The sequence below is a fragment of the Triticum dicoccoides genome, chromosome 1B (assembly GCF_002162155.2).
Source record: "Triticum dicoccoides isolate Atlit2015 ecotype Zavitan chromosome 1B, WEW_v2.0, whole genome shotgun sequence".
Taxonomy (NCBI): Eukaryota; Viridiplantae; Streptophyta; class Magnoliopsida; order Poales; family Poaceae; genus Triticum; species Triticum dicoccoides.
In genome coordinates, this window is record NC_041381.1 from 117,858,576 (window position 1) to 117,871,352 (window position 12,777).

The following is a 12,777-nucleotide window of genomic DNA, read 5'->3' on the forward strand; positions in this document are numbered from 1 at the left end:
AAACCTCCCACTCGGGGGGCTTAGCTGCAGCCTAGTGCTCGCCTAAGTTTCTAAATTCCTGCCGAGTGGAGAGCAAACCTCCCACTCGGGGGCTTAGCTGCAGCCCATTACTCGCCTAAGTTTCTAAAATCCTGCCGAGTGGAGAGAAAACCTCCCACTCGGGGGTTTAGCTGCAGCCCAGTGCTCGCCTAAGTTTCTAAATTCCTACCGAATGGAGAGCAAACCTCCCACTCGAGGGCTTAGCTGCAGCTCAGTGCTCGCCTAAGTTTCTAAAATCCTTCCGAGTGGAGAACCAGTTTCTCACTCGGAGGCTTGGTTGCAACCCAACACTCGCCCAAACACGACGAGCACAAGTCGACTGCAATTTGTGCTTCACTCCTACCTGCAAAAGAGCATTTCAGATGCTAGCATATGTTCCAACCCAAAGAAGATAGTTATCCGAAAGAAGCAAACATATTTCAACGGCAAATCAAGTTTGGATAACGTCCTACGGACCCAGAAGTGCTCAGGCATCAAGCCTGTTAAAGTTTGGCGGTTACAAAAATCACTCGGCATTCCGAGGCAAATTCAAATCAATGAGCATAGAAGTTTTTTACCCCTCCTGCGGAGGACTGGAAGGCGCGACAAACTCGTCCAGGTCGATCCCATCTGCAATCCGAGTGGCAGCCGCGATGAAGGTCTCCATGAAAGAACGGAAGTCATGCTTCCTAGTGTTGGCCACCTTGAGAGACACCAGCTTGTCTTCTCTCGCTTCCTTGCAGTGGACGCGGACCAAGGACAGAGCAACGTCAGCACCGCACCTGGCAGAAGACTTCTTCAATTCTTGCACTCGACTCGGAATTTCGTTCAGTCGAGTCATCAGCGACTCAAGGTCGTTCTGAAGCGTTTCTTCTGGCCAGAGCGATGTATCGATGCGCGACATTGCAGCCTTCAGTCTTGCAAGGTAATCGACCACTGCAGCAACGCGAGACTTGAGGCGGAGCACCTTCATAGCGGTTTCATCCTTCACCGGGGAATTGATGGGATCCAAGCTAGTCTCCACTCGACTAGTCTCCTCTTCAACGTTTTGGCAGAATTCTGTGGACGCGATTCAAGGATAAGCTAATGCCCTTATAGCAACTCAGTAATTACCAATCGGAGATAAGGGGTTACCTTCGAGCATGAGGAATAGCTTCTTAGCGAGTCCTCGCAGATAAACCTCCAAGTCATTCTTCTTTCCTGCCAGTTCGCCAGCTTTGTCGTCCAGGACCATATTGGCATTCTTCAGTCGAGTGACTTCTTGGTTGGCCACGTCGAGAGCGGCTTTCAGATTAGTGTTTTCTTCTTCAAGTTTGTTGACAGAAGCCAACTTCTCTTCTGCAAGTTTTGTCTTGTCCGCATCCGCTTTTTGCCCCTCGGCGAGGTCAAGGTCCTTCTTCTTCAGAGCATCCCTTAGTTTTTTTGCAAAAATCACAATAAGATCAGACTCGGAGACAGGCAAGAAACGAGGATAGTCGTCAAGATTCTCACCGAACATACCTTTTGCCTCCTCCTTCGACTTTGTAAAGTTCTCTTGGACAAGCTTCTGGTCAAGTTCAAGCTGGATATACTTGTTCTCCAATTCGGTATAACGAGAAACAAGGTCACAAGATTTCTGCGAAAGTTCAGTCGACAGACATCAATGACAGATCACTTCCGAGTGACTAAAGGAAAAATCATATTATTTCTAAGACTATAGCTAAATCTAAACATTCAACTGTAGTCTCGGGGACTACACCCAGTGGGTGCACTCAGCGTGCCCCCACTAGTTCTATCAGCTAGACTCAGAGTCGATCAGTCGACCGGAAGTAGTTAACTGTCAGCAGTAAAAAAAATCAGACCATAGCCGATTGCCAGCAATTGACCACGGTCTCGGGGACTACACCCAGTGGGTGCACTCAGCGTGCCCCCACCAGTTTTATTGTTCCACTCGACCATGATCGAGTGAAACAAGTCAAGTGACAAATCTCAAGACACAAAGACTATAGTCGACTGCCAGCAGTCCACCGTAGAATTGACACACCCAGTGGGTGCATGACAAACATCAAGATTTCCAGTCGATGTTTAACTAACCTGGACATTACTCTGGAGAGCTGAACTCGCATCATAAGCTGCTTGGCTGGCGGTTCGGATCGCCTTCACCTGCTCCATCATAATCCCGGCCTGGCGTATGGCTTCCTTGGAAGCGCTTGCTTGGTCCTCCGGGACGTGGTAGGTGGAGAAGAGAGAAGGTGGGTCAGCACTCAGCGACGAAGGGCAGGCAACCGTCAATGGCTCCGCAAAGGACACGGTAGCCCGAGCGACGTTGCTCCCTTCTGGAATCTGTGGTCCAGGTGCTGACACAACCTGAGCAGCCTTGCCAGCAGTCGCCTTCCTGCTCCTCCTCTGCCTTAGTGGCGCTTCATCGTCATCGTCAGGGAGATTGATGACAACGCTAGGTGGAGCTGCAGAAGAAGTTCAAAGTCAAAAATAAAGATTCAATCGACCAAAAGAAAAACTGCGCAAATCATACCAGGATGAGAAGTAGCAGCATCTTCCATTTCTTTATCCTCATGCCTAGTAGAAGTCTCAGAAGTAGCAGCACTGCGGTTTCAAATATCAGTCGGTCAGCGATTGAGTCGACCAAGAATGAAAAACATGAGTTATGTCGTTACCCACAAACAGTTGGAATCTCCATCCTCATCTTCGGTAGGGCCTTCGCCGGTTTTGTCGGGGCTGCTCGCGGTTGCTTCGACGCCTTTTCAGTCGGCGCCGGTGAAGTTGTCCGAGGACGTTTTGTCGACTGCCCAGCAGGCACGACTCCCTTGCCACGATCAGCCGCAGGGTCGTGGGCGAGCTTGGACCTCCTTTCGGAACGAGGAGGCGCAACTTCCTCCTCCTCTTCCTCCTCCTCTTCCTCCTCATCGGAGCCTGCGTCTTCATCACCCTCATCGGCATCCAACTCCCACTCCTCTTGACTTTCGCCTCCGCTTCCTTCCTCCTCTTCGGCCTGTGCTTGTGCCCTGTTGGGCATCGAGTACAACTTGGTGGTTTCCTGAAAAACAACAAGCAAGACAAAAGTCAACTGACTGATCTACAATGAAACAGAACGGACGGAACAATCGGAGAAGAATGGTCGTACCTTGTCCGGATCATAGGATTGGGCGAGTGGCAGTATCCTCCTAGCTCCATGAGGGTTGTCCTTGTTCCCCGTGATGGCAGTCATCCACCTCTCCAGTGTGGCATCATCCACCTCCTCTGGGTGTACCGACTGGTGTCTTCAGTACCAGAATACAACCACATCGGGTGGCCCCGGTACTGGAGCGGTTGGATGCGCCGCCAAAGGAAAACCTCCAGAAGGTCCATGCCAGTCACACCGTCACGAATCAACTGGACTACATGCTCCATCAACATTTTTACCTGAGCCTTCTCCTCTGGAACTACTTTCAGAGAGGATGGCTTGTTCACTCGACTCATAGAGAAGGGAGGGAGCCCAGTCGACTGCCCTGGCGTCGACTGGTCTTGGCAGTAGAACCAGGTCGACTGCCACCCTCTGACTGACTCGGGAAGGGTCATAGCTGGGAAAGCGCTCTTACTCCTCATCTGGACCCCGAGACCCACACACATTTGGATTACCTGAGCTCTCTTGTCATTGGGGCTGGCCTTTTTCACCGTCTGAGAACGACAAGTGAATATGTGTTTGAAGAGGCCCCAGTGCGGCCGACAACCCAAGAAGTTCTCACACAAAGATACAAAGGCGGAGAGATAGGCAATGTAATTGGGAGCAAAGTGGTGAAGCTGAGCTCCAAAGAAATTCAGAAACCCTCGAAAGAAAAGATGCGGTGGCAGAGAGAACCCTTGATCTACATGAGTCACCAAGAGGACACACTCACCCTCCTGAGGCTGTGACTGCCACTCCATCCCCAGGAGCCTCGCCGCCCCGTGCGCAATCAGGCCTTCGTCGGCCAGGTCGTCGAGATCCTTTTGGGTGATGGTCGAGCGGATCCAATCACCCTAGATCCAACCTTGCGGCAAACGGGACCGCGACGAGGATCCCCCTCGACTAGTCTCTCTCCCTTTCCCTTTCGCCGCCGCCGTTGCCTTCTTCGCCCGCTCCAAAGTCGTCGTCTTCTCTTTCACCATAGTCGTCGACGAGGTCGGAACGAAGCAGCGGCGTCGGGCAGTTGGTGGGCGCAGCGGATGAATCTGGAGGCGAGGGAGGAGAAAATGAGGAGGCACTATTCAAAAAACCTCCGCCGGTTTCCTTATATGGAGTCACTTCCGAGTGGCCGATAGGTAGGCCCAGGCGATCCTGTCAAATCCCAAAACAGTCGCGCAAGCGATACGTGGCAAAAAAGGCGGCGCGAGAATCGAGGTGTCCCTGCCTTATCCCATCCGAGTACCGCGGTCTTCTCCGCTTCGTGCGCTTCCCAAAATTCGGATCCCACTAAATCCGCTAACCACAGGGCAACTTGTCAGACGGAAGATCTCATGCGATCCGTCGCTCGGAAATCCCCAAGTTCATAAAGTTCACTCGACAGATACAAAGAATGGATCAAGGCAACTGAACGAAAGTTAACACCCTCACTTGAATGTCATTGATCCAGGGAAAAACACCTTTACGGCACCAAAAAGCAGGTCGGAAAGATTGCCAACTCCTTCCTCACTCAAACCTCGATCCATTCGGGGGCTACTGATGAAGTCATGTACCTAGGGTAGGGTCATGAACCTGACCAAGGTACCCTCCCCAAGGACATCTCTTAGAAGAAGTCATCTTCCAGTCGACCAAGAGGAACTCCACTCGACGGACTAGAAGACACTCGACGAACCTAAAGACACTCGACCATGAAGACTCACTCGACCACCCGGAGTTCAGGATCTACCCTATATCCAAACGGTCTGTAATTAAGTAGTCTTAATGGTCATGATGGCACTTTATGTAGGGCGTTACCAGTAACGCCAGACCTTAATGTACTTTAGCCCTCTGCTACGTGGGCTTGCTGGGGTCTTGGCGTCCTCTATATAAGCCACCCCCCTCCACTGGTAGAAGGGTTCGTACCCCTGTAACTCTCACACACATAATCCAGTCGACCGCCTCCGGGCTCCGAGACGTAGGGTTGTTACTTCCTCCGAGAAGGGCCTGAACTCGTAAAACACTTGTGTGCACAACTGCTCCATAGCTAGGATCTTGCCTCTCCATACCTACCCCCCATTCTACTGTCAGACTTAGAACCACGACAACACCCTCACAAACGGCACCCTATAGATGCTCGATCCTTCAATCTCTGGTGGATGCTCCATCTGGGATTGATACTCCCACCACCGCTCCCTCACGATCGGATTCGGTGAATCTGTTTGCTCCATGGCCCAGAGGAGCGGCTCTATGTACTCCGGCGTGACTCCCTCTGGGAGTATCACCGCCTTTTTGCTCTGTTGCAGATATTTGGCCATGGATGTCGCCGTCGCCGCTAGTTGGCCCTTGTTGTCAAACCAAGACTGTATCTCCAACATCCTAGCTAGCTTCATAGGGTCGCTGTCTGTGATCCTCACATATCAGTTGTACTCCTCCATCGATCTACTTCTACACAGCACCTTCACTCGCCGGCGGTGGTTTTTGAATGGCAGAGGAGAGGAGCAGCGCTGGTTTTGGATTAGAACGGGAGAGGAGCGACTCTGGTTTTGGACTAGAACAGGAGAGGAGGGGCGGTGGTTTTGAAATGGAAGAGGAGAGGAGCGGCGCTGGATTTAGATTGGAACAGGAGAGGAGCAGCGGTGGTTTAAGAGGAGAAGAGCGGAAGAGCAGCGCTGGTCTTGGAAGTATTTTTTTTTGTTGTTTGGCGTATTTTGGGTCAAAGTTTGACCACGTACTGTATGTGACAAGCAAAATGTGAATGCATGTCACCAAAAATTGTATCATTTGGTTCGTATCTGAATATACTTTCAAATTATATTATTTTTGCAACATATAACATATATTTTATGTGCGAAAATCATGGTTAATTATGACCCAGAATAAAAGGGAGACTAGTTAATGTGGGGTCGCTTTCTTAATTGAAGGGTAAATTGATTTTGATTTTGATCCAATCACAGCGTGCCGGCCCTCTCGCCCAATCCTAAATTGCTGTCGCACGCTCCTCTCCCTCTTCTCCATTGCAAAACCACCTCCTCTCATCTCCATCATCTCCATTCCAAAACCACCGTCTCGCCTCTCCCTCTTCTGATCTTCTCCATTGCAAAACCACCTCCTCTCCTCTCCATCATCTCCATTCCAAAACCACCTCCTCTCCTCTCCATCATCTCCATTCCAAAACCACCGTCTCGCCTCTCCCTCTTCTGATCTTCTCTCCATTGCAAAACCACCTCCTCTCCTCTCCATCATCACCATTCCAAAACTACCTCCTCTCCTCTCCCTCTTCTCTATTGCAAGACTACCGCCTCTCCTCCCATCTTCCAAAGCTAGCACCGGACCACTCAGTACGACATCTATGGAGAGGATGCAGTAGCGAATCAGGCGGATCACCGGCAGCGACCAGGCAAAGTTAGCCAGGTTGAAGGAGATCCTTAGTTGGTTTGACAATGAGTGGGAGATTCGAGGATGGTGCGGCCATGTGGCAATGTATGCGAAAGAGCGAGACGTCGGCGATGAGGGCGGCGATGTACATGTACTCCTCGACGGCAGTCACGCCGCAGTTCTCTGAGTTCATCGAGTATCTCCTATGGCCGATGGAGCAGACAGATTCGCCCGAGGCGATAGTCAGGCGGAGGTGGTGGGCGTACAGGTCGAAGGTCGAGCACCCAGAGGATAACGAATCGATCGAGTATGGTGTGCCGTTCTGAGGGTGCAGAGCCAGCCGGAGCCATAGGAGTATTCGTTCTCCCACCACAAGAGGAGGCTAGATGGCGCGACGTCGCTTCCCCGACGTTCTCCATGGTTCCTTCGACGCTCGCCTCGTTTCAACGGCGGCGGTAGGGTTTAAGGTAAGCTTTGCACTAACCTAATCTTCCACCTGCTCATGCTTACAATCAGTGTGACAGCTAATGAAAATCATGCTTACAATCAGTCTCCGAGTACTACACCAATCACCCTAAAATAGCTCTGGACCTTTGGGTCAAAGTTGTGACACAGTGTACAAATAAAGAAAAATAGATTGGTGCTTCTATCAGAAAAGAGTACTCCCTAGAAAACTGCCAATATAAGCTACTAGTATTTTGTTAGAGGATTTGCTGCCGAGAAAGGTCCATCCACAGAGAGCGCCACAAATCCCACTGGTTGTGGTGGATGCCAATGCGTGCATGCAGCATGGTTGGTGTCGGTAATTTTTACTTGGCACACCTCATACTCTGCATATATGCCGGTTCCATACGTACATTTGTGCAGTTCCACCAAAATGCAGCTGAATAACCCTGTTTGCACAGATAATGAAAAAGCGTGATTACATTATAGTGGCACTAGTTGATGAAACACACAAAATAAATAGAAGAAAATATTGCGATAGTATCATAGTATGCCATGCTGCGAGGGCGAGATGGGCCCTGCGACGCCTCATACGGTACGCCTCATACTGGACATCGTCCCAAGTCTTCGAGATACACCTTCTGCCAGTGATGAACATCAGTGTACAGCATTAGTACAAGGAGGCGCCTTGAGACATTCAAATCTCTATTTTTGTACATATCAACTAAAATTAAGCACCCCAGTTTGCAGAAACGCTTAAACATTAACAATGGGACTAGTTGATGAAACATACTTTAACAAAGAGAAGCACTTTCTTTATCTACATTGGAAATGAAATGATAGAGATGACACTCGCTCTATTTTAACTGTATTATTACTTCATTTTATCAGTGACACTAGGGTCGAGCAGGTGGCAAACAAGGTGTACCGTGTGTCGCAAGGATGGAGGCTGGGGGTGCTTAGACTGGGATGCTGAAGCTGGCTCTTTCAGTCACCAACATGGATGATTCAATTCATGGGACCTTTTGGTGCAGTTCACCTAAAATGAAGCAATGTCCCGTGAGCTAGCAGCTTCTTCTTGAATTTTTTTTAAGAAAAGGGCTCCAGCCCCCGTTCCATTTCCATCAGAAAACGAAACCCATAGAGCTTCTTCTTCATTAGTTGCAATAAAATTGAGCAACATCAAGGTTGGTTGTGAAGCTCCTGGAATGCTCAACTATAATTTGGATATCATTTGTGCAGTTCAACTAAGATCGAGCGTGAAATATATATCTCTATTTGCACAAAAAAGGTGGAAGGGAGGGTGACTAACAAGTATGAAATATGCATCAAATGAAAAGAAGCATGTTCCTTATCTGAATGGCAATCCTACAAGGACAGTAGCAATTTCTAAAGCAGTGGCATTGCTAGATATTAGTGTGGGCATTAGGATTAACTATGACAACCGTTAAATACGACATTACTTTGGGCACGGGAGAGTAGGCGGACCAGGACAATTGCATTTCTAACAAAAAGAACCAACTTATCTTAATGGGAAATTTTAGCAGGACATGTAAAGAAGTGCCATTGATTCATATTACTGGAGGCATTACATTGAAAACAACATTGGTTTAACGTGTCCTTACTTCTAACAGTGCGACTGCTACATTTTACCAGTGGCATTACATAAGAGTGGCTTGGGGCAACAAACATCAGAATAGGATATCTGGGTTGGTCCCATTTTTGTTCGGTATAGCCACCTTATACTGTGTGAGGCTAGCAAATCTAGTGCTGGACTTACTCAGTTGACTTGTCCCCCAGTCCCCACTTTCTTTCCTTTTTCAACCAATAGATCGGGTTTATATTGAGTTTGTATTGTGTTTCCCTTTATTTCCCTATTAGACCTAGTGATCAGTTGGATAGCCAGTCTTTGCTACTTTTCGCCCCCATTATTTCCTCTTTCGACCAAGTTCGAGATTCAGGTAACAAATCCTGCCCCACCCCCACCCCTTTCTTCCTTGTTTGAACCAAGTAGTACTAGATTCGAGTGCATGAACTAGTTTTACCTCTTAAACATAAACAAATTAGGTGGTTTTCAAACAGCTAATCGATCCTATCTACGAGGGGGCCTGAGAAATAGTAAAAGTTACAAATGCAGCGACGTCAGGAGCTCGGGAAGTAGAGCAAGGCCGGTTTCGAAGGAAGTTATACCTGATGGTCTCTGGGATGTCGCTAGGTGGGCGGCGGGAGGCCGGATCTGCCCACACTACGGAAGTGAGGAAGAAGGGGTCGGAGGCCCTCCCTCGCCAGCGGTGCTTGGGAGAGAATGGCAAGGCAAGCTGATCGGGACGCGCCCAGCAGTGGGTAAGAGCTGTCGCCGAGGACGACCGCATGAATGTTGCACCTTCTCACCTTCCCCGGCGGAGAGGATCCGGCTGGATCTGTGACCAGCGGTGAGCAGAGAGAGAGAGAGAGAGAGTGGCCACCGCTGTCGTGTTTAGATCTGGAGTGGCCGAGACAGTGTGAAGAGAGCAACACTAGCAAGCAAGCACAGAGGCTCCTGACTATATAGTGGAGTAGTACATAGTTTTCTTTTGTCTACCGGAGCCGGCTTGACCTCGTCAATGACTGTCGAGAAGTCTTCATGCACGTGGCTCGGAGGCATAGTTGTCGTCATTTTGATCTGAAGCGCCGGATTATAACATATTACATGAAAAAATGCCACATGACAAGAAATCATAACCTCACTGCCCAAAGGAGACAACATGAATCCCGACGGACAAACTAGATGAAGAACAAAGCTCAAATTAAAGATAAACTCGTAGAAACGGGGTCCGTCGATAAATGTCCTAATTAACATAGCCGGCTTGACCTAGATGGCAGCTGAGTAGTAACTGTTCGTGCATGTGCCCCCAATGACTAGCCCAACTCAGTTGTTGCTGTTTAACCCTCGTAGTGATCCGAAGCACATGATACATAATTTTGCGAGATGACAAGAAACCTTTTTTTAGATTTCTCACCACAACTAAAGCCATGTACAACACAGCCTGCACGATATGTAGATGATAGCCAATCCAGGCGTGTCTGCTGGAGTCTGGTCACATGCATGGATGAACTGATCTTCTGTGTCTTGCAGGGATCGTCCAGGCACCAACGTAGTACAACACTTCTCTAGTACTATCGCTCGTCTCCCTCTTCTATTAAGTCACCCGACTTGCAGGGCCGGGGAGTGCGCCTATGGTTGGTTCTCAATTGTCGTCCCACATGTGTGTGTGAACGCAATATGACGCGCGTTCCATTCGGAGAGCAGCGTGCCAGACCGACCGACCGTATGGGGTGCGATGTGAACGCGACGGGCGTGCTGTATACTCCGTACATGTGTACCGCCGTCTTCTAGACGCTTTGCTCCATGGCGCGGGCGCAATCCATGGATATAAAATTAGTATACTGTATACTATTTAAAAGTCGAGGGCGGGGTTTTCCTGCCCGGTAGGTGGCGGGACAGTTCCTCCTAGTCGGTTCGACAGAGACGCGAGAAGACGAGGGAGTAGGCTGCTGCAAACGTAGGGCTGTGTGATTTGACAGCGAGTTACTGCTGGACAGGTGGGGCCCCGTGATTTGACTTGCCATTATCATTTTAACTACAGCGCTACGACCGGCGTGAGTCTCCCGATTCCTGACCACCTCCATACAGGTGCCTCTCCCAATGCTCCACCATGTAGTAGTAGAGGCCGACTCTTGCATGAGAGCCCACTTCTCCACTTTTTCCTTGCCTCTCTTTCCTCCACATATGCAAAAATGCCATGTAAAGCACACTATTGTACTTACTTGCTCCTACACGTGCTTAAGCTTGCCACATAGGCATAAACTCTGATGTGGCAAGTTAATCAAGAGGAGAGAGACTAGTTTGGTGACCCAAGGAAGAAACGGTGCTAAGCGCGTGTACCTAGGTGAAAAGACAATTTTGAGTCTATAGCTAATTAAATAAAGCAAACATAGCAACACCATTTCATTGGAAGAGGTCACTCCTTGGCAAATGCAATAAATACTAGTACTCCCTGTGTCCCATTATATAAGAACTTTTTTGACACTACACTAGCTAGTGTCAAAAACGTTCTTATATTATGGGACGGAGGGAGTACGAAGAAAGAGATAGAGAGGAGTAAAAAAACACTTATAGCCAACCTTATAGCCAACCTTGTTGTAGTATGAGTGACTAAGTGATGACTATGTATGACATGCCAACATCAGATAGCCTAATGCACCGTGATAAATCTCCAAGGGCGCGACCGCGTGAGCGACGCAACGGTCGTGGTAGGTGTGACCATGATACGGGCTGCTAGCAGCCCTTGGATCTGAGATCAAATGGTCGCATGCTAAGTTGCTGAAAATTTTAAGAATAACCCTCCAGGATAGGTTATTCACCCATTGGTCTAGAATCACGCCATGCAACCGTTCGATCTCAGATCCAAGGGCTCTCGGAAGCCCGTATCATGGGAGAATGGAAAGCCACTACCCTGTCGTTCGCACGCTGGCAGTTCACTCCTACTCTTTCCTCCACGTCCTTTAATACTACAGCGGTTCACTCCTAGTCGTCCCGTCCATTCACATTACGGCAGTTCCACTAATCCTAACCCTCCTCCCAAATCCATGGCATCCCAAATCTCCCCGATCGGCGGTGAGTACAAGGTTAGAACCATCACCGGCGATGAGTTCGACATCATCTACACCCGTACTTCCGCGACGGTGAAAGGATGCCTTTCTCGCTTCAGACGCATGTTCAAAAACTCACATGATGAGTGGGTCGCTGGGCTAGATGTTGAGTACACCACAGTCGTGGGACGAGAGAAGGATCTAAAGGACGAAGAGAGGAAGAAGCCCGCCGTAATCCAGGTTTGCGTACATAACATTTGCTTGGTCTACCACATATGCCATGCCGACATTGAGTGCCAGGATTTTAAGAACTTCCTCGAGGACAAAACAGTCAAATTCATTACTGTACACTTTAAGAACGACAAAGAAGTCCTGCATTGGATAGGCCTCGTTGTAGGCAAGCCCTTCGACCTCCAGAAGAATCAGCTGGTGCCCTCTCGTCAGCCCTCAATGCTCACCCTGGCAGGAGCCATGGTTCATCCTTCGTATCGCAAACTGGAGAAACCTCATTACACGTTTCATCGTCATGCATGGCAGCGGAATGTACTAGATATAGACCACATCCAGTACGCTGCAATGGATGGCTAACTTTGTTTTAATATCTACCAGGGTTGGATGAAGAGCAACAGCCAAGTTGGCGGTTCAAGCAAAGAAGTATCGACCAAGAGGAAGAGGGACAAGGACGAAGTCGAGGACGTGGACGAGGACTCCGAGTAAGGTGGCAGTGTTGTTGCTCATGGCGGTTCTAAACTTCTAATGTAGTGTCTACTGGATTAGTTGCATAGTTTAATTTCAGGTGTGCTTAGTTTAATTTGAGGGGTGTGTTGTGCTGAGCCCCCAGCAGAACTATGTAATGTTTCTTCTTGTTACTTTAACTCTTCAGTATGTACATACTAGTACTAGTATTTCTTTAATAGAATTTAGCACCCCAATTAAGCACGTACTAGCTTTTTTAATAGTACTATATGCATAATTTGGCGACGAGCGCTCTCTATATGTACCACCTTTTTTTAATTTCAATTTTTGCTCCATGCCGCAATCCATCGATAGTGGAGTACTACTGTACAAAAGTATCCATTTTTTAAAAGGCTAGCATACTGTTCATAACATATATATATATATATATATATATATATATAACCAGTTAAATTCTCAACCTAGAACGACGTGCATGCCATGTAGTAAACCGATCC